Genomic DNA, 22,986 nt, shown 5'->3' with positions numbered 1-22,986 from the left:
AAATTCCCTCTTTCTTAATTTCACATCTTCAATTAACTTATTTTCCCGACTTCGTCACATCTCCCGTTCTTGTATCCCTTTTAAAAATTAATTCAGCAAATTCATATCCTATTAATTCATCTATTATTAATCCAATCTTACATTTTACTTTGTTGCTAGAACCCCTGCGAATCATTTCAATGTCATCAACATTCAAAAATTTTACAATGTTTCTGCAAATAAATCTTAAATTTCCTCCAGTCTTCCTCGACCGACTCCTCTCCCGACTCCTCTCCCTGGTCTCGGATTCTGCCAGTCATTTCCGCCATCTCCATGTAGTCTATTAGTTGCATCTGCCAATCTTCCATGGTGGGTAAATCTTGTGTCTTCCAATGCTTTGCGATGAGAATTCTTGCTGCGGGTGTAGCATACATGAAAAAGGTTCTGTCCATCTTTACAGAAGTAGATAAATCTGAAAGTGTGTTTTGCTAGGAAACAAACAGGCAAATTCAGTTTCCAGAAAACTTGTCTGGATCAGTTCACAGCAATAAACTTGCATAGACTTAGAGAGAAATCAGAGACAACACTGCAGTGGTACCTCGCAAGACGAATGCCTCGCAAGAAGAAAAACGCGCAAGACGAAAGAGTTTTCCGTTTTTTGAGTCGTTCCGCAAGATGAATTTCCCTATGGGCTTGCTTTGCAAGACAAAACGTCTTGCGAGTTCTTGCGAGTTTGTTTCCTTTTTCTTAAAGCCGCTAAGCCGTTAATAGCTGCTAAGCCGTTAATAGCCGTGCTTCGTAAGACGGAAAAACCGCAAGACGAAGAGACTCGCGGAACGGATTAATTTCATCTTGCGAGGCACCACTGTGGCTCACTTGTGTATGATACATTAACATTTTACAGTTTAGATGTGTGTGTCATGGGCCAGGAGTCGGCTTCACATTGCTGAGCAGCAGCCTGAAGGAGCAGAAAGTGACCACCTGGCTTCTCCATCCCTCCATATTTTATTTGAACAGCTGGATGCTTTAAACCAGGCTTCCCCTACCTCGTGTCCTCCTGATGTTTTTGACAGCCACAAAGCCCACCAGGTGACTTTGAGCCAGTCACAAGTATCCATAACTGCCCAAGGGGAGACTGAGGGCTGGCTGGAGATACAGGCTTGAGGGAAGCTTGTATCAGGATGGCAGCATCACAGGCCCATCCCATGATATTTGCTTCCTCTGCCCACGTTTGCTCCTTCTGTTTGTGTACAGGTCTTCCTTCCCCTTTCGTGTACATCTAAAATATACTGTGTGGCTTGGCCCTTTTTACGTTCATCCACTCAGTATCAAGCAAAGGGAATGAGGCAATGAGAAGGTAGTTTGCTGAATGACCAAAAGTCTGGCCAATGAACTGTGCCTTTGTTGGCAACAGTTTACCCATCAGAGACACAGATCGGCTGATTAACAGTCATCACAACATGCCATGGAAACAATTGTTCACAGTAGCACATTCTTGACTATGGTATCCTCCTGGAGTGGCTCTCTGGGTCAGGAGGCATAGTGATACAGTGGTTCCCTCCTACCTGCCGGACCATTTCCAAAGAGTAGCATTGGGAGACTTCTACTTGGCCCCATGTTAGTCATATTGTAGGGTTCCGCAGAGTCCCATTCAATCTCCCACTCAGCAGGGGATGTATCATGAATGCCCAGGAATTGAGGGAAAGGTTGTCACTATTATTTCCACCTTGCTCTTCTGTGCATTTATCAGCGAATTTCGAAAATAAAAAGTTGGACTCTATACCTGCCTGGATATGACTCCACATCCCTTCCCATTCCTGGAAGGTTTTCTCCCAGATCAACAGTGATTGATTATGGTTAGTTTGGTGTGATGAACTCTGTACATGAGCAGAGATTATTTGCATTTTCAGGACTGAGCCATGCATTGCAAATATGTTTCGATGTGCTCTGACTCAGATGAAAATTAATTTATTGTCTGTTGATTGGAATGTAAGTGCTATACAAGTTGTGTTGTGATGAAAACAGCAAGATTAAAAACTGCAGACCAACTAAGTCAAACACTAAACTGATCTGTAGAAAACGCAACTTGAAAAAAGAGACAATGCACATATTTTTGAAATCTAAGAAATCTTTAATAAAACTTTTTTTAAAAAAACCAACAACACCTAAGTCAAACACTGTTACCAGCCACTACTGGTCTAGAACCTAACAAGATAATTATGCTCATTGTATCTTCTATTGTCTCAGAAACATTGTTATTTAGAAACCTTAAGAGGGGAATATATGAAGCTCCCCTAAAAAACAGAACAAAACAAAAAAACTCAAGTGTGTGGGGTAGAGAGGTTTTTAACTATCCAGAAAATTCGTTCACAAAAGATTTATGGCTACATTAAGAATACATAATAACACGGGAGAATTTGGAAACTGTTACCTCCCCTCCCACTTTATTTTAATATCACAAAGACATGTATTTCTTTGTTGATTTCAAAATCAGCTGATTAGCATTTCTAGCTAGCTAGTAATGTGAGTTCTTGAAAAACATGGTGGCATAGTGCTGACAACTCTAATGAGGCAAAATAAAATTTTAAAGCGCATGAATGCTGGGGTGGAATACTAAGCCATAAGAATGGGGGGGGGGGGAATAGCAAGAACAGAACTGCGAGTTCTGAAAAGTTGCGCTGTGCTTGGGAAGGGAAAAATAAATATATTAATGTGCTAACAAAGAACAAGGGATAATGCAACTGGTGACCTTAGACCTTTAGAGCATCAGAAGGGCAATAGCGGGAATAAGCAATTAAGCTACTCCCTGGAAGTGGAGAAGAAGAAATGATGTTTCCTGATTTAATCAAGATTGAGTACATCCATTATATCTGTATTTCAATTCTGCTGACTCTTTGACTCTACTCTCTGTTTGACTGAACTTTTTAAGGATATGTTACTGTACTTGTTGACAGTGTTTGGTGTATGTAGCAGAAAGGCTACGGAAATCTGACTGGTGGTTTTGGAATAGCCACCTTTCTCCATTGTGTTTATTACTGCAGTTATACTCTGTTTACACAGAATGAAGTCCCACTTTTCTCCTTGGACAAGTAAGTGTGCAGAGAATGGCAGCCTGAGTGTCGTTCTGGTGCTTAACCTTTAATGGTTTTATTCCATGCCTCAATAAAATATGTAGATGTAGAAAATAAACATGGAATGCTATTTTAAGAACTTACAACCGAGTTCAGACCTGGTTCACCACTTCCAGTTGTAGGGGGTGATCTCATGACTGAACAACAACAATCTTCTTCCTGTGATTCTCCTGCGCTGCTCAGGTGACCAGGAACAGCTGAGCATGGGGGAAAGGAGGCTGGACTGCGCCCCATTCTACCTGCTGCTTGGCTGGACAGTGGGAGAGTATGTTGTACACTGGGGAAGATTAGGCAGTGTGTCCAAAGCTGCCCAGGGGTACAGACTGCACACTTCTGAACAAGAGATTAGGAGATGTTTCTCAGCGACTATACATGCTGACCCAAAAATGTGCAAATTCCCAAGATCACCTTCACTCATTTACTACTGAATGTTTTAAAGACTTATAACTAATGTGCAAGTCCTGAGTCCATATCCACCAGGCTGAGTGGCCAAGAGAGCTACATGGAGGGACCTCAACGGGAGATGCCCCAGCTGAAATACCACTTCCCAGCTCAGCCAGCTAGCTCTTAGGCCAGTGTAGGCTTTGGAAAGGGGCATTCTGGAGGATTGGTGCGAGTGGGAGTAGAGGGAAGGCTAATGCTAGATCCTAAGCCCATTCCACTTGGTTGGGTGATCTGAAAATCTGGCATAAGCACATTCAAGCCCTGTTACATGCTGCTCCGTGTGGTGCTAGCAGCAGAAACAGGATTCCAGGACCCTGAGCATGCATTCAATGGCCTGGTTGTAGTAACTGGTTGTGGCAGGTCCACTAGTTACGATGTCATTGGGCAGGGCCTCAGCAGGTATCTAGTCGACTGCAGGAGGGCAGTTGAGGGGAATAGCAAGAGTGAGCTATTGCTCTCATGGCCTGTTTTTGGGCTTCCCGTATACATTTGGCTGGCCACTGTGGTAAATGGATGCTGAATCAGATACACCTTTCCTCTGATCCAGCAGGGCTTCTCTTATGTTCATATGACTGCTTGGCATGAAGTATTACATTTCCCTTTTCAGAAAGCTAACTAAATCTAGAGCCTGAAACAAAACTTTATGTTTTTAATGGCTAACAGTAGCAATGAGTTATTTTAGCAGCGCTTCTTTGTTGTACTACTTTATATTTTAATAAGGGAAGAGACACATTGCATACCAAAGAGGACAGGGAATAAAATTTAAATCAATCCTTCAGTAAACCAATCAATCAAAATCTTCTTTGCAATGATAAATTGCTTCTACGCTACTTGTATTTTTAAGTAATCAACGCAACACAAAGCAGACTGGCCTTGTAAATTGAATTTGCACTTGACAGGCTATTCAGATCCTTATTGTATACATACCATAGGAAATAATCACAAATGTCAATGCATGGTTTTACTGTTTATGGTGCCATGAAGGTAGACAGTCCGGAAAATGCCATGAAGGCCATTGTTTCCAAAAATTCATTAGTTCATATTAGCAGATATTTTGGATCTGATCATTGTAATAGTTTCTAAGTGTTACATGCTCACTGCAGTCATAAATGTCTCAGGTCATACTCTAAGAAGTAGTCGTTTTGCTAAACATTGTTGTATTATTTCTCCCATTCTTCCTGACCATTCTTCCTTGCCTCTCTGTATTTTGGTGGCTTATTTCCACTTCCCTGGGCTTGGTCTGGCTCTGCCAGCATTTCCTCCTTCCTGACCTCCCTAAATTAGCTCTGGATATGGTGGCCTTTATTTTATCTTAATTTAAACTGGCATAATTTAGTACCTAGAATAGCCTAGTAAGTGAGCAGAAGATTGCAGCCTGAGTTTCACTGAACACAAGGAGTATTATTATTCATTGATTCCTTTTCTATGCTGCCCTCCTTCCCATAGCAGCTTGGGACAGTGACCAACATAACAATGTAATCCATAAAATGAGAACAGTTAAACCCAGAAAATACCAAGTAATATCAGATGCTGAGATATCAGTAGACACTCCTGTCTCCAAGACCTGGGTAAGCCTGCAGAATCACATGTCTTTATTTTCTTAGCAGAGAATATGCATTTGCTTTACTTTATATTCAAATATTGTCACTTTATCCCTCTACCTTTTCCAGATTTCTCTGCCTGAATTTTGATTAGTTTTATTTCATTAGTAGTCAGATCCTACTTACTCACCTCCTGAACCAACTGAGTCGAAGCAGGAAGTCTGCAAGCTGGGCTGTTTTAACTCCAGTCTGTAAAACAGAGTTGACAACTCGTCTTTCAAATTACTTGTGGTGTATATTAAGGATCACATTCTGCTCCGTTTACTCTATTGGGATTAGTGAGCAATAAAATGAGAGTGGAATGTGACCCTGAGAATAGAAAAGGAGGTTGCCAGCTATATTTTGGAGTCCACACTGGCTCTGTTGTCAAGGAACAGTTCCACAACCATTCCTCTGGTGTCAGCTCACGGCAGATTAGCTCATTTGCAAAGAGTCTAGCCTTGGCCTCTGCCTGTGAGATAGTCATTAAATATAGAGTAAATACAATGTGAAATGGCTGAAGCCAGTCAAGGTATATAACAATTGCTGGCCTGAGTATTCAAAGACAGAGGTACCTACTACACAGCTGTGCTCCGAATATTGGCAGAGTTTTCAAGGAACCATCCTTCATTTGTTTTCCGTTTTCCGTTTTTCTTTTCTTTTTTGCTTCTTATGCAAAAAAAGAAAAAGGAAAGAAGTGAAAAGGAAAGGAAACAAACAAACAAACAAACAATGAAATGACACAGGGAGAGGGACAGCATAGCAAAACCTCTATAATACCATAAATAAATTAAAATGAAAAAGATCATCATATTTTTTCTCATGAAAGGGATGTAAAAACAAGGCATACCTCTCAAAGAATTTCTTTTCTTTATTATTAAGTATTGCATTTATCTTTCATTGACAGTTTGCTAAGTTTTCCTTAACCAATCAATTATGAGAGTGGGATCATTATTTCCCCCATTTTTGTGCCCTCCATCTTTCCCAACATCAGGGTCTTTTCCAGGGAGTCTTCTCTTCTCATGAGGTGGCCAAAGTATTGGAGCCTCAGCTTCACGATCTGTCCTTCCAGTGAGCATTCAGGGCTGATTTTCTTAAAAATGGATAGGTTTGATCTTCTTGCAGTCCATGGGACTCTCAAGAGTCTCCTCCAACACCATAATTAAAAAGCATCAATTCTTCGGAGATCAGCCTTCTTTATGGTCCAGCTTTCACTTCCATACATCACTACTGGGAAAACCATAGCTTTTACTATACGGACCTTTGTTGGCAAGGTGATGTCTCTGCTTTTTAAGTTGCTGTCTAGGTTTGTCATTGCTTTTCTCCCAAGAAGCAGGCGTCTTTTAATTTTGTGGCTACTGCCACCATCTGCAGTGATCATAGAGCCCAAGAAAGTAAAATCTCTCACTGCCTCCATTTCTTCCCCTTCTATTTCCCAGGAGGTGATGGGCCCAGTGGCCATGATCTTCGTTTTTTTGATGTTGAGCTTCAAACCATATTTTGCGCTCTCCTCCTTCACCCTCATTAAAAGGTTCTTTAATGCCTTGCCGTGGCGAAGGGGCTTGAATAACTCAGAGAAGCTATGAGCTATGCTGTGCAGGGCACCCAAGATGAACAGGTCATAGTGGAGAGTTTTGACCAAACGTGATCCACCTGGGGGAGAAACCGGCAAGCCACTCCAGTATCCCTGCCAAGAAAACTCCGTGGACAAAGACAACCTCAAGCTTAGATTACTGCAGTGTGTTATATGCAGAGCTGCCTCTGACGACGGTTTGGAAACTTCAGCTAGTGCAGAATTCAGCGGCCAGGTTGCTCACTGGGACAAGACGGTTTGAGCATATTACACCAATCCTGGTCCAACTGCACTGGCTACCAATTAGTTTCTGTCCCCAATTCAAAGTGCTTGTTTTGACCCATAAAGCCTTAAATGGTTTGGGACTGCAGTATCTCAAGGACCGCCTCTTTCCATATGAACCTACCCAGCCCCTGAGAACATCTTCTGAGGCCCTTCTACATGTGCCTTCTCCTCGAGAGGTCTGGAGGGTGGCAGCATGAGAAAGGGTCTTCTCTGCAGTGGTTCTCCGTCTGTGGAATTGTCTCCCCAGGGAAGTTCACCTGGCACCTTCATTATACACCTTTAGGCACCAGGCTTCCTAGCTCATGCAGAGGGCACTCCTGAACTTTATACTAATTGCATGTCAGCAGTTACTGAGCTAATATTTTGGGGCAGGTGTTAACTATAGGAGGTTGCCATAATGGACAACAAATGTTTTAGTTTAAAGGGATATGGCCAAGAGAGATAAGTATGGTTTGAGGAAAGGGAAGGACTAAAGGGCCCACTTATATCCTGTGGTACAGAAACCTGGATCCAGCCCTGTCTTTATTCAAAGTAGAGTCTCTGTATAAAAACACTGTCCCCAGATCTAGTAGGTACCCATACTTCCTCACCCCCCCCCGTCATGGTATTGATGGAGTACGTAGGGGAGGAGGAGAGACCAGCAGACGAAGGGGGGCAGGAAGAGCCAGTGCAGGAAAGGGGGGAAAGCCAGGAGGAGGTAAGGCTCTCATAAGCTGGAGCAGGGCCTCAATCCCGCACACGAAGTTCTAGCACGGATAGCGATGCAGTGTCAGTTCCATCTGCTCAGGAACGGAGAGGGTTAAAGTGGAGGGGGCAGAGACACCAGTTGAGAATGCCTCGCCTCTTCTGCTGGAAAAGGGGTGGACATAAATCACTCCGGGAATCTGACTCACAGGATTCGGACGTGTAATTATGTGTGCTGCTTGTACATATGTAAAATAAAGGCTGTATCTATGTATCTCTGAGTGAGCAGAAGCACTTCTTGCGAAGAGTATTCTCAAGCCATCACCACCACCACCCACACACTAAAAAAGAGATGCTCTCAAACATCCATGATCAACATGATTGGGAGACATACTTTCGGAATTTCATTCACATCAAGGCAACCCTCAGTCTTGCTATAGCCTAACATTTCTGGGCAAGATATTGCTTCATGCTAAAGCTTTTAGGCAATTAACATTTTAAGGAAAGCAATCTTCCAGGAAGAGAAGTTAGGTAAATCATTCATGGGCAGTTATAAAAAAGAAATGCAAACAGATGTGATTTTATAGAAAGATGGAACTGAGAGAAATTCAGAACAGAAAATGGTGCTGCCACATTTCTGTGAAAAATAGGCCTTTCTAAAAAGAATGTGACTGAAGAATGCCTTTCGCTTGCACTTGATTATGACCATATTATCAGCTTTTTACTACATTATTTCTGAAACAATCAAGTACAAATGCTTGGCATATTTCTTAAAAAATGTCAAGCATTTAAAGTAAATAAGGACTTTTCCCATGATGATTTTTAAGGGGGTTGTGTGTTCTGAATCCTACTGTTTTCAAATTGACTGTTTTATGGATTGCATATTTTATTGTGTTTACAATCCAACTGAAACCCAATAAAGCACACAATCACCATAAAAGAGTCAATATGAAAACAGCAGGATTCAAAAGTCCTGGATATATTGGGCTTTTAAGCTTTAAAAAATGTGACTATATTATGAGGCTACAATCTTAAAAATGTTACCAATAGAATATGAAAACAAAACCATCTTCTAAATTCTTTGAAAAAAGACATCTTTGACATTTTTAAAGATTAAAAACAGAATGGGGTAGTCAACATGGCATCTTTCAGATGTTATTTGTCGCCAGCGCCCATCATCCATGATCAATGGCCATACAGGCTAGGTCTGATGGGATTAAGGGTTCAGAAATAACTGGATGGTAGCGCATTGGTCATTGATGTAACTGAAGGTTCAAAAAGGTTTTCATTCTGGCACATTGACTAGGAGATCAATATTCTGAAATATTCATTTTGATATAGAAAAAATCAAAAGGTCAAATAGGACAAATTTACAGTTCTCTGTTTAATTGTGACCCTCTGCTTCTCACTTGAGAAGTGGGAGGTACCTCATGTTCTCCCCTCCCCCCAAAATGAATTATGTCCTTTGAGCATTTCATTGGATTATAAGAAGAACGATTCACTCTTTCACCCAAATCTTTAGGATAGGTTCTGATAGTGTGCACTGAGACTCACACAATATACTTCTTACTTACATGCCTCCTTCCTTTAAACAGAGGCTGGATAGCCATCTGACATGGATGCTTTAGTTGAGATTTCTGCATTGCAGGGGGTTGGACTAGATAACCATTGGGACCCTTCCAACTCTGATTCTATGATACTTTCTTACTCATTTTCTCCCAATGTTTATTCTTTTTAATTCAATAAACTATTGGGGGGATAGATGTATTTTCTTTTTTGTTATATTGATATGGTTTCTCACATTAGAGAATTGCAATCCTTAGGACTTCTAATAATTATTACTTTACAGTATTCATAGGACATCTTGCACATGATACCCAAACACATTTTTGCCTTGATTTCATCCACCTTTCTCCCACCTGGGATATCCATTTCAGAGCCTACCTATTTCTTCCTGATGAGATGAGTTACAGAGACCCAAATGATAACAAATATATTCTACTGATAATCTCAGCTGGTTTACCTGCTTCATCAATGTGATGAAGCCAGCTAAACAATGATAGAGTTCAAAGCCGAAATATATTTCCCCATCTCTAAGTGGAATTGCTTTTCAACGAAACCCCCCATGAGACTATAGTTTCAACTGAGATGTGAATGAAAACACATTGGAAGTCTAATTACCTGGTTGGTAGGGTGGTAGTGAATGATACAAGAAAGATAATGGGGCCAATCTCTGATGGCAAAACCTCCACAAATGAATGTCAGTCCACTGTACGAAGCTCATCTTTACCCCCATTAGTCTAAGCATAACATCAGAGTCAATAAACCTCATTCAATGAAATCTTTCCAGAAATGTTAACTCAAAGAATGAATATTCTTACCAATACGATCTGACCACATGCACTGACATATTATTAGTATGTATACTGCAGAAAGTAAATGACTGAGGACTGCAATACCTCAGGGGCCATCTCTCCACATATGAACCAACCTGGACCCTGCAGTCAACATCAGAGGCCATTCTTTGTGTGCCCCCTCCATGAGAGGTCCAGAGGGTGGCAAGATAAGAATGGGCTTTCTCTGTGGTGGCTCCCCACTTGTGGAGTGTTCTTCCCAGGGAAGCTCACCTAGCGCCTTCATTACGTATCTTTAGGTACCAGGGTGAAAATATTTCTCTACAATCAGGCCTTTGGCTGATTAAACATTCTGTGGCCTTTTAAATGTGCTTGTGGCAGGGGGTTATTGGATTCCTTTTGTTTTTTGTTTTATCATGTATTTTGTGTTCTCGTTTCATATTTTTTATGTTGTGAACTGCCCTGTGATCTTCTGATGAAGTGCTCTATTTGAATTTAAAAACAACAACAACACAGAGTTAGTGATGGTCCAAGAACATGGCTGTTGATTTTGCAAACATATCGTCCTATAAAATGTGGTGGTTATTTTTGTTGTTGTTGTTTTTCACATCCCCTTGGTACAACACACTCCACAAATTGCAAAAAAGAACAGGCCCCACCCTACCCTTTCCAATTGCTGAGACAACCAGGCTGACCCTCGGCTCAGTATACCTGAAGGAGATTCTCCTCCCCCATCGTTCTGCCCGGATGCTGAGGTCCAGCGCCGAGAGCCTTCTGGCGGGTCCCTCATTGCGAGAAGCAAAGCTACAGGGAACCAGGCAGAGGGCCTTCTCGGTAGTGGCGCCCGCCCTGTGGAACGACCTCCCATCAGATGTCAAAGAGATAAACAACTACCTGACATTCAGAAGACATCTTAAGGCAGCCCTGTTCAGGGAAATTTTTAATGTATGATATATTAGTGTATTTTTGGTCTTTGTGGAAGCCGCCCAGAGTGTCTGGGGAAACCCAGCCAGATGGGTGGGGTACAAATAATAAATTATTATTATTATTATTATTATTATTATTATTATGTCCAGTGTCACATATATAAAGCGAGGCCGAATGTAGATAGGCATATGCACTTAGAGAGATATGTCAGTACAATGTAATGCTTCCAATGGAATGTGCATTTAGACCAGGGTACCCAATGTGGTATCCTCCCCATTCTGTTGGACTTCAACCTCTATTAGCCCCAGCCAGAAAGCCCAATGGCCAAGGATGATGGGAACGGTAGGCCAACATCATCTGAAACGCATCGTGCTGGCCCTTGAGATTTGCACACACTCATATGCAAGCTGTTTCAACCTGTCCACTAGAATTTGATGGCAGCAAAGTCCTGTAATGTAGTGCTGATGAACAAGGGTGACAAGACAGGAAGGACTGTCCCGATTGCCTCAGCAATGAGGATGCATTCCTTCACTCCTCCCATCCAGAACAAGGACCATGAAAGGGCTGTCCCTGCCCTCAGTAGTGATGTCACGTAGCCAAATCTGATTGGCTGTGTGACACTAGGAAGTCATTACTCTCACTATATGATTCTGGATGAGCTGGCAGGAGAAAAAAAAGAGTGGTGTAAGAAAAAAGGAGGAGAAGAGGAGAAGCAGAGCCTCCAGCTAGTGATAAAGAGCAGTAATTTGTTCTTAAGCGTAAATTGCCCAACATGTTTTGATAGCAATCTTCCTCGGAGGCACTGTGAATGAATAGCATATATAAAGGAAACATTGAGTCAAATGTAATAAGCATCTACCATCAAATGGAAGATATACATGAGATGGTATTACATGAACAATTCAGAATGCATAATAAATCAACAGTCTTATATCGCCATATGCCTTGTAGCATCCCCGTTTCAGAAACATGAAAGGATAAACAGAGGTAAAAAGTGATTAGAGATTTTTTAAAATAGAGATATGTCATTGCTTCCCTTTCCTACAAATGCAATGGCTTTCAAAAACAAAATAACACAGTGGCAACAACTATAAATGTCATTGTTATTAAAAGGCCAATAGCAGGGGGAGAGAGAGAGAGAGCGCAAAACATTCTGAAACAGCTTAATATAAGACTTAAATGAGAAATGGGACCCCAAACAAACAGTGGTGTGATAGGCTGGCACAAAGAATCAATCAAGCATTCTGTATTCTCTCATAGATATAGGCTATATTCAGATAGCACATGATTCTGTTTTCCCCATGTTTCCTTACCAGATAATTTCCATGTTTTATGTGATTTTTTTCACCAGCGTAAAAGCCATGTCTGGAAAACTAGTGGAATCTAGCAGAAATTTAGTGCTCATTTGCATATTATTTGCTTTTTCAGCCAGGAAAATTCTGTAAGTTCTGCATTGTAATTTCTTGTAACCAAACTTTGGACAGTATTCAGACAAACAGCAGCTCCTATAATTCTTTAGGAGGAAGCTGTGATTGTTTAAAGTAGTATCATAGTGCTTTAAATGTCATCCAGTTTATTCCATCAGCTGTTTTTCTAAAAAGCTAGCAAAGACCAGATTAACACCAATTCAGTGTAGCCCAATCTGAAGTGGACTAATTGCAGGTAATGTTTACCCAATGTGTGGAATTAACTAGTTCATTTGAACAAAGTCTCTGAACTACCCCTGAAAATATTACCCATAGTTTCAGGGTGAACTAAAGGTGAGTTAAGTTAATTTGAGGATAAAACTTGGAATGATTTCTGCTTCCCTCTCCCTTGACCCCCGGCAGGAGGCTCATACTCTGGTTTACCTTTAAAAACAAAAATGGAAGCTAAATCTGACATCAGTAAAGAAAGTTAGAAAGCAAAATATGGAGGCAGTTTTCTAGGACTTATTAGGCACATATGGATAGGCTGCTATTGCTGAGGACATGTGAGACATTCTTGTATCTTCCTTGCTGAAGAGCTTTATTCTCTTCAAATATGAGTAACTTGCAGGAAGATATAGCCGCTGCTATTGGTGGTCACTTTGGTGCAGTTATTTTCACCAGTTTTGCCGTGGTTTGGGAAGGGAAGGCAGGGTGGGGTAGGTTCTTGCCTACTTCACACTGGGTTTTTTTGTGTGGACAGTGGTTTGTTAAACAGAATAATTGGTTCAATTAATTTGGTCATCTCACACTAAGGTTGAGAAGGGAAAACAGGAAAACGGCTTGGTGATTCCCCTTAGGCAACTTTGGAGGTGGTGGGTAGCTTCTAAGGCTCACAGCTCAGGGCTAAAGTGGTGTCCAAACTTTTTTCAAAGAGGGTCAGATTTGATGAAGTGAAGGGCCGTTGTTGAGCTTTTTTTATGATTTTACCCCGAAGTTGTTGAGTTTTTTTTTAGGGTTGAAGTTGTTGAGCTTCTTATCTTAGGAATGAGGTTTTTGAAAGGTTTTTTTTAGGATTTTACCCTAGGAAATAAACTGCCAAAGGGGCCAAATTAAACTGACCGGTGGGCCGGATTAGGCCTCCGAAATGGACTTTGGACATGCCTGGCCTAGGGGCAGCATACAGACCTCCTTTGGAGCCAACTTGCCTCATCCACTCTTGGTTTTAGGGTCCCAGAGAGGTCATGATATTTACACATCTTGGTTGGGGCTGGGGTAAGGGCAGGCATTATTGCTGCTCCTTGCTCCAGCAGGGGCTCACTGGTCAAAGAGCCTCAGGCATTGCCTGAGGTATAGTAGTTAACTCCTGCACTGATAGCTTTCATTCTGAAGATTAAATATGCAAGTTTTATGAAGTGGCCCTTAGTTTATATTTATTTCTGTCCTTGTTTTCATTTCAGCCCTCAGCAACAAAGCAAATGATGCCTAGTGTTAACAGTTGCATGACTGGCACAAATGAAGCAGTGTTAGCCTTCTCTAGTATGGAAATCTCTATGTGGGACAAGAAGCTACAGTTAGAACTGGATATGGAACAACTGATTGGTTCCAAATTGGGAAAGGAGTACGGCAAGGCTGTATATTGTCTCCCTGCTTATTTAACTTATATGCAGAATTCATCATGCGAAAGGCTGGGCTGGATGAATCCCAAGCCGGAATTAAGATTGCCGGAAGAAATATCAACAACCTCAGATATGCAGATGACACAACCTTGATGGCAGAAAGTGAAGAGGAATTAAAGAACCTTTTAATGAGGGTGAGAGAGGAGAGCGCAAAATATGGTCTGAAGCTCAACATCAAAAAAACGAAGATCATGGCCACTGGGCCCATCACCTCCTGGCAAATAGAAGGGGAAGAAATGGAGGCAGTGAGAAATTTTACTTTCTTGGGCTCCATGATCAGTGCAGATGGTGATAGCAGTCACGAAATTAAAAGACGCCTGCTCCTTGGGAGAAAGGCGATGGCAAACCTAGACAACATCTTAAAAAGCAGAGACATCACCTTGCCAACAAAGGTCCGTATAGTAAAAGCCATGGTTTTCCCAGTAGTGATGTATGGAAGTGAGAGCTGGACCATAAAGAAGGCTGATCGCCGAAGAATTGATGCTTTTGAATTATGGTGCTGGAGGAGACTCTTGAGAGTCCCATGGACTGCAAGAAGATCAAACCTCTCCATTCTGAAGGAAATCAGCCCTGAGCGCTCACTGGAAGGACAGATCGTGAAGCTGAGGCTCCAATACTTTGGCCACCTCATGAGAAGAGAAGACTCCCTGGAAAAGACCCTGATGTTGGGAAAGATGGAGGGCACAAGGAGAATGGGACGACAGAGAATGAGATGGTTGGATGGTGTTCTTGAATCTACCAGCATGAGTTTGATCAAACTGCGGGAGGCAGTGGAGGACAGAAGTGCCTGGCGTGCTCTGGTCCATGGGGTCACGAAGAGTCGGACACGACTAATCGACTAAACAACAACAACAACAAGTATGGAAATACAATTATGAGGAAAGCTTCACCTGTTGACATTCTGCCTGTTAGACATTGATTATTTGTGCGGTCCCTGATTTATGCTTGGACCCTATGCTGCAGCACAGCAGCGTGCAACATTTTAAATGCTTTTCAAGCCCTGGGTTTCCCATTTCACTATGATGAAATGGAGCCTCCAACCACAAATACATTACAATGTAGTGAATATGAAGCCTAGCTAAACGAAGCCTATATTTGCATTGCAAAACACAGACCCATAAAATCCATTCACAACAGTAAACAGTATCAGCATATGTTGTGCATTAATAAATTCAGAAAAATTAATGGCAAGCCATGGGGAGCATTTTTCGATGCTATTCTGAAAAGATCAGTAAACAACACTTAAGACATTGAGGCTACAAAATATTGCTACAAATAATTTCACAAACCACCACACAGCTGTTAATCTGCTCAATTTTGTGCCATCAAAACACCAACAGAATTCGGTACATCTGTTCAAAGGATTCCACATGCCCCTTGAAAGAGTGCCAATGCATTTGAACCACTCCATTAAACAATATTTGCCCCTTTAAAATGAGCCATAAGATCTTTAATCAATTTTTGCACAGATGTTTGAGTGCAACTTCCTCATGTAACTAGTATGATTATTATTTTGGGGAGTTTTTTTAATTTCAGAGGAAAATATTATCAGTATCATTGAATGTGGATTACTCTGAGTGTATGAGGAGACAGGGAGGGTGGCAGCCTTCCTTTGTATTCTGAAGAACTTTTGATATTCCTTTCCCCCAAAGCAGTCATTGCTGCATTTGGGACAGATAAGTTGGCTGGTCTTCAGACTTCTTAATCTCATTTTTTTTCCAGGAGTTCCTAACATTTCCTGGGCTCCTTTGGGAGGAAGGATACCATGTACATTTAATAAACAAACAAAAACTATGCATAATAGGGTAAAAATTAGCTATTGCTTCCCCCTCCAGGTTTCTCATGGTGCCAATATCATCAGAACATACTAGCCTTGATTGTGCCTTCCAGATCCCAACATCCTTTGAAATGAACTTAGCTGCAGGTATCGCAAGGCAAGGTTGCTTTGAAGATTTAAGCGAGAGATATAGTTCAGAAAAAGTCAAACTCCGAATGCTCCTCTAGGCTTAACATGAACCATGAAACCATTGAAAGTCCATCCAGCATTAAAGCAGGAATGAATCTTCATCCCAGGTAACAATTGTGATGCCACTGAATGATGGCACACTAAAAAATTAAAGACTCTGACAACACCTGTGAATTTCTTCCTCTTCTTTGCCTAAGCATTGTTATCCTTTTAATGTTTGTGTTTTATGATAGCAGCACATGCCTCGATGGGATCACGGTCAAACAGATGATTTGGAGAGAGGCTCTCTATGGGAGTGAGAAAACTACAGATGACATTCTGCGGGTGGAAAGTAAATTAGAAAGATTGGTTTCATTAAAAGCCTCATATGCTTTTGTGATCCATCTGTTTGCAGCCGCTCCTTCTTCCTAAGGAGACTTAACTCATCAGAGCATCACTTAAATGAATTCACAGGCAAGAAACATTTAAAATGTGTAGCAGAGCAAGAGAGCAAAACTATGGAGGGGGGAACTCATGGGAGACCAAAGTTAGGCAGGAAACTAAAATGGCATCTCTTCTGCTTCTATGCATCTTAGAGGAGAGAGCGAGAGAATTCTTCATTGCTTGCAGAACAAAGGATGTATGTGTTGGAGTTTTAATTCTCTGGTGGTGTAAGTTTGGTGGAGTGATCCATGCAATGTGGGCTGGTTTTAAAACGGTGAATATAAAGAATGAATGATTCCCCAGCATTCATCAAGAGCACATTTGCCCTATCCTTTTTCCTAGACAAAGCAATGGGAGTCTGTCTGCAGACGCTGGGATGTGAGGGGTTGCTCATCCATGGGAAGAAGGCAATGTAAGGTTTCTCTGTCACTCACTGCTGGAGCTGAGTGGGAATTTGGAGGACAATTCTCAGAACATAAGAAGAGTGTTATAGATCAGGCCAATCAGCTTCTCCAGTCTTTCTCTTAGGAGCCAGCCCATCCACAGCCAATAATGATGGGGAGTTCCTTTGCCCCTCAAACTCCAGAGAAGAGACCCTTAAAGAGCAACCTCCCTTGGGAGTCTCCCTCTCCCATGGGAATAATATGGACTTGCAGAATTTAAGCTAAATAAAGGATTCCACTACTTTTAAAAGGCCTTTTGTTGTTGATGAAAATGCAAGTTACTATAGCTGTTGGTTGCACCTTGAGCTATTAGCCTGGCGCTTTTTGAAAGAGGGTGGAATAAAGAAAGCAAGGGTCTCATTCTAAAGTTCACAGATTTTAGTTTTCTTTTTTGAATCTTGCCAATTTTATATCCCCACAGCTTGTGCACACTCTTGTAATGTTCAGGCTTTGGCTTGAAAATGATGCCCATACTGAGCAGGAGCATATCTGAATGCTTTTAGCTTTGTGGCTGGTACCACAATAATGACACATTCCCACCATTTCCTCTCAAATGGACATCATAAATGCATTATCAACTTGGTGTGCTGTTCAGTAATGTTTTAAGAGCTGCCGTGTGGTAGGCAAAATAATAATAATTTTTTGAGCTATTTCTCCAATGATGTCAGAACATACGTGATACAGTAAACTGTGGTGCATTAAAATAATCAGATTTTCTTTCTTTTCTCCGAATGAGACCTAGCAGCTTCTTCCCCCCTCCCACAAGATGCACAATGTAAATCTTCTTTTCTTCAGTGATGAGCTCCAAATTACTTCCTAGAGTGTTCAATCAAAGATGAGTCACTCAAAATGTAAATCCTCTTGAGACACTTTCCACTGTGAGAAGGGAATGACAGAGCCCAGTCCAAAGCTTGCTTCTAAAGTCTAAGGGCTTACTTCTTCTTCTTCCCCTGCTTTCAAACTTTCATGAAAATGAGCAACAGCTCTGACAAGCCAGCAACAAACTGTTTGGAGGGAGACACAATATGCTCCAGGGAGGCAATTATTTTCAAAGTTGTGACTTCTGTTCCAATAGGCACAGCATTAGCATTCACATTAACACTGTTATCACAAGACCGCCACAACTGAATGTATAGGCAAAAATGCTATGAAAATATTTTACACAGCTGGGGTTTTCCCATCACCCCCACTAAGGTGTTTTCTAATCAAAAGTTTAATTGTGTGACAAGCAGAAACTTGGAAAATAGATGATAAACCTAATTGACTGCTGTGCTGTTGGCTTTCTATTGTAATAATTCACGAAAATCAAATTTTCATTGCTACTTTGTATGGTAGGCCTGGCACCAGCAGGCAAAAGATCACAGAGTCTTAGAGGGCCGACTACAACTGAAGCTGGAACCCTGGTGGTGTTGGCATGAATTGTTACATCACTCAGATCCTGTGAGGACTGTGCTTGTTGCCTGTTGGGATGTGGGTGGCACTGTGGTCTAAACCACTGAGCCTCTTGGGCTTGCCAATTGGAAGGCTAGTGGTTCGAATCTGCGCAACAGTGGTGAGTTCCCGTTGCTCTGTCCCAGCTACTGTCAACCTAGCAGTTCAAAAGCACACCAGTGCAAGTAGATAAATAGGTACCGCTGTGACGAGAAGGTAAACAGCATTTCCATGCACTCTGGCTTCCATCATGGTGTTCCATTGCGCCAGAAGTGGTTTAGTCATGCTGGCCACATGACACAGAAAGCTGTCTGTGGACAAATGCCAGCTCCCTCGGCCTGAAAGCAAGATGAGCGCCACAACCCCATAGTCACCTTTGACTGGACCTAACCGTCCAGGGGTCCTTTACCTTATGAGGTGTATGTATGAACCCACATACTTCCCCACCATGTATATGAACCCCAATGTCCACCCCGAGAGGAATGGAACCTTTTGTCAGGATGTGTGTTCATTTAAGCTGCATGTTTGTCTTCAACCCTTGTACCAAATAAAAAACTTGTTTTATATTGTTTTTGTGGTTCTGGTGTGGATTTTTGGATCTTAAAATATTGTTAAATATGGTCCTGGCAACATCCAGTTTGAAGGAGAGATGATGGTGACAGAAATTATATAATATGTAACAGTTGTGTTCTCAAATGTATCTATTGTAATTTGAAAAAATAAATGAAAATATTATATATGCATAGATGAGTAGGGCTTGTGTTATTGATTGGTTGCCACAATTTCCCAATCCTGTACTGTTCTGAGCTGCAAAATGATCTTACACTACCATTGTAGAAAGCAATCAAAAGGCAAAATATGGTTGCATTTCATTTCCTGTGTATGTGGAATTCTTTCTGACATTACTGCTATGCTCTGGGCATCATCATGCTCAAACTGGTAGGCAGGAACTGAACCTGAAGTACGATACCTTTAGACTTCAGCATTTTATTGCTTGAGTAATCACTGAATAAACCCATCAAGAGAACAGCATTCCGTGGCAGTTCATTTGACCTCTGATTACATGAAACAGAATGAACACAGCCAAAGAAAATTAATGTTTGCATCCATTTGAATACATTCTGTATAGAAAATGTTTCCATATCCAACTGACGTCAAATCCTATTTATTTTAATGGCATGGGATCAACACCTTTTAACGTTTCCTGCATAGATGCTTTAGAAGTGCTATTCATGCACACGTAAGTTCATCACTGACAGCTGGTGTGTCACAGTGGCTTAGAGAATGTATTGTAAAGCAAAAGATTGCCCGTTTCAATCTCAGCCACCATTGCATTAGGCAATCCACTATATTTCAAACAGGAACGGGGCACATGGTCTGGTGGAGCCATGGCAAAATCCTCCTGACATCAGTATCACTGCCACTTACCTGGACAGGGTCAAGGCCATACAGGTGCACCATCAGAAGTGCCAGTTTTTCTCCCCCCAGTGGGCCCACACAGCTCTTGCCTCACCTCTGTCCAGGTAAGCAGCAGTGATGCTGAAGTCAGGAGGTTGGATCTGCCCCACCACAACCACCACTACTGGTTTCAAACTCACCCTCTCCATCTGCAATATGGGGATAATTCTACCTGCCAAGCTTGTAGATAGTAGCATTTCTCTAACCCTTTATCTGAGTTGGTTTGTTATTTTCATTTTCTTGGGTGAGGATTGTACAGTGGTACCTTGGGTTACATACGCTTCAGGTTACATACGCTTCAGGTTACGGACTCCTCTAACCCAGAAATAGTACTTCGGGTTAAGAACTTTGCTTCAGGATGAGAACAGAAATCGTGCTCTGGCAGCGCAGCAACAGCAGGAGGCTCCATTAGCTAAAGTAGTGCTTCAGGTTAAGAACAATTTCAGGTTAAGAACAGACCTCCAGAACGAATTAAGTACTTCACCCGAGGTACCACTGTAGTTTGAGGAAAGTCCGATGTCAATTGTTTATTGTACATCTTCTTTATTTACTGGAACAAAGGGAGATGGCAGTGTGAAATCATTAAATTACATTCAGCAAGGAATTCAGTGCTATCACTTGTGGATTAAATTGATGTAATGGATTTTTATCATGCTACATGTGCTAATTGGCTTATCAGTGCCACGATGGCTGCATTATCAACCCAACTGTTTTTATGAATGACCATTGTTAATAATGTAATTATCACCAACTGCAGTTTTCTGCATTAATTTCCTTCTGACCTCACTTATTATAATCTCCACATGTACACACCATGTTGTCTATATACGACTCAGGATAACACTTTGTTCATCTGATGAAATGGATTATATTCCACAAAAGCTTCTCTCATAATAAATTTGCTCGGCTGTCAGGTGCCACAAGTCTCTTTATTTTTACTGCCAGAGATTAACATGCCTACCCCTCTGGAAAGTGTTTCAGTTAGATTGACACTTTGTTTCAAAATTAGCATTTTGAAAAATATTATGGGATTTCAACAATACATTTTTCAAGACTGAACTCAGTAAGGTTTAGACTCAGAGTATCGACCCTTGTCCCTAACATTCCCATTACTCCAGTAGGAAGTGACCTCCGTACAGAAGTCAAATATTGGGGCATAATTATTTCATGTTCTATCAGTGTTGCTGTCAGTACTGTGTGCAGGATAACGCTGCTGGTAATGAACTGCCTGTGAATTATTTGTCCCTCAATACTGTCTGCACACCATAACTTTGGCAATTAGATTGCTTAAGCTCATATTAAAGGTATTAATAAATCACACGTGTTTAGGATAAACCTGGATATACATTTTATTAATGAAAAGTGGGCACGCTTTTTGGGGGTTCAGAGAGTATCCTTTACATAATCAGAATCATCATGTGGATTGGGCTTCGTGGGGAAGTTAGTTAGGCCCCTGGGAGACCATCAAGATCTCATCATGAATCATAAATTCTCTCTGTGGCTCTGTGGTTAAGATGCTAACCTACAAAGTATTTTTTTTAATGCTATTTATTGAAAGTTTAAAATTACAGAAAAAAGTGGAAAAAAACAAAGAGACAAAAGAGATTAAACAATACAAGTCAATACATATAAAAAAGAAAAAAAGAGAGAGAAAAAGAGAACAAAACACACAATACATCAAGACCAGAAACAAAAGCAAAATTTTTTAAAATAGATCTGATATTTCCATATCTTTATCTTTCATTAACTTGTTTCATCGACCGCCTCACACCTCCCTTTTTGTATTCTAGTTATTAATTATTTCAGCAAATCCTTTCCATCTTTCACTATTTTCTGTCATTTAATTATCTTAATTCATTTTAACCTTATCTTACCATAAAAAACCCTAAAACTTAAAACTTATTTGTACATAACTCCTTATAACATTTCTACTAAAGCCATATAGTTTCATTCCAACATTTTTCTAACACTCATAAATTTTACAATATTTCTCTAAATAAATTTTTAAACTTTCTTCCAACCTTCATCCACCGTCTCTTCACCCTGGTCTCGGGTTCTGTCAGTCTTTTCTATCCATTCCACCTAGTCCATCAACCTGGTGATCTCCTGTCCGAAGCTCTTAACTCTTTTCCATGTCCCTTCTGCAGATCTTCTTCATATTTATACCTACACTTTACTTTGTCTTCTGCTGATCTTGTTCTTAATTTCCTTCCTTTGTCACTGAGGAGTAGATCTCGGGTAGACTCCAACCTAACAATGTCTTTATCCCTTCTCAACAGGTCAGCCCATTCTCCATAAACAGGGCCAAAATCCAAAACATATTTCAAAACATGTTTCAAAGTCCCTCCAAAGTTAAAGGCCCCCGAAGATGCTAACCTACAAAGTAGAAGCCATTTACTTTTCTGTATCCAAAATTATTGTTGCCAGCAGCACACCCAAAATGTAGTCATTGCTTTGTAATGGCCACATTCATACCATATTTATTTGAGTCTAATGCACCATCGAATCTAATGTGCACCTTGATTTTTGCAACATAATTTGGCCAAAAAAGGTGAGCACTAGATTCAAGTAAATACTTGTATTTCAATGGCATGAGATCCAAAGCCACATCTCCTGTTGTTTCTTGCATTGTTGCTCTACATGGCCAAGATACCTTGCTGTTGATATGCTATTGTACCATGTCTTCGTCCTTCTGTGAATATGATCCTTTTCTTTCTCCCTTGCAAAGTGCATGAGGCCAGCTCCAAATCTTGGGGCGAGTTGCCCTTGGATCACTTCATTGCTGACTAATCCCCAGCACTTGTTACCACTTGGGCCAACTGGAACTAGTGCTGCTGCCACATGAAAGAGGAGCTGGCGGACTTACCAGGTAGGAGCAGCACTGTAATTGGCTGGGAGTTGAGTGGCTGTTCTGCTATTAAAGTACCAGGTGGCTGCAACTGAATCTCCTAGACCATTAAAGTGTTATCACCACTGGGGGAGGGGTTACTACCCAGAGGGAAGTGGCTTACTCATGACAGCAGTGTCACGAGTCCTCAAGTAACTGTCGGATTTCAAGCCTTATCAGGAGAAACTGGCCACTCTCCTGGCACCCGGCTTGATCTCCTTATTAACCTCTCTGTCTGCGTTTCCCGGCAGGATACAGGCTAGGTCACGATCCTCCTCAAGCGTGAGAAGAACACACCACTCTTCCCTGCTCCCTGCTCCCTCCCCCAGGGAGGGG

This window comes from Podarcis vaucheri (assembly GCF_965113315.1).
Source record: "Podarcis vaucheri genome assembly, chromosome: 3".
In the NCBI taxonomy this organism is placed as follows: domain Eukaryota; kingdom Metazoa; phylum Chordata; class Lepidosauria; order Squamata; family Lacertidae; genus Podarcis; species Podarcis vaucheri.
The sequence above is the reverse complement of the archived record's forward strand: the minus strand, read 5'-3'. Positions refer to the sequence as shown.